Below are 383 nucleotides of genomic sequence, written 5' to 3'. Positions count from 1 at the left end.
CCTAGCTTGAAACCCTAAACGCTAGCTTGAAACCCTAAACCCTAGCTTGAAACCCTAAACCCTAGCTCGAAGCCGGACCCTGGTCCGCCTGAGCAAACCCTAGCTGCAGAGGCTGGTCGCCGAGTTGCCGCGTGCGACAGCGGCCCGCTGCCGCAGCAGCAGCAGCAGCAGCAGCAGCAGCAGCAGCAGGTGCGTGTGCGGCGCAGGTGCAGCAGGTGCGAGCGGAAGGTGAGGGCCGAGAAGCGGCTGGAGCTGTTCAGCAGTCCTTCAGTTTTGGTTTTTGCGTTGAAGAGATTTTCAATTTCTTTTTTTAAAGAAAGTTTTTTTCCAACAAAAAACCACCGCCCAGTTTCCTTTCCTGCGCGCCTCAACCTGGCCCCCTT

Source organism: Eimeria tenella, genomic scaffold, assembly GCF_000499545.2.
Source record: "Eimeria tenella Houghton genomic scaffold, Eth_scaff1816, whole genome shotgun sequence".
NCBI lineage: Eukaryota > Apicomplexa > Conoidasida > Eucoccidiorida > Eimeriidae > Eimeria > Eimeria tenella.
This window is presented reverse-complemented; position numbering follows the sequence as displayed.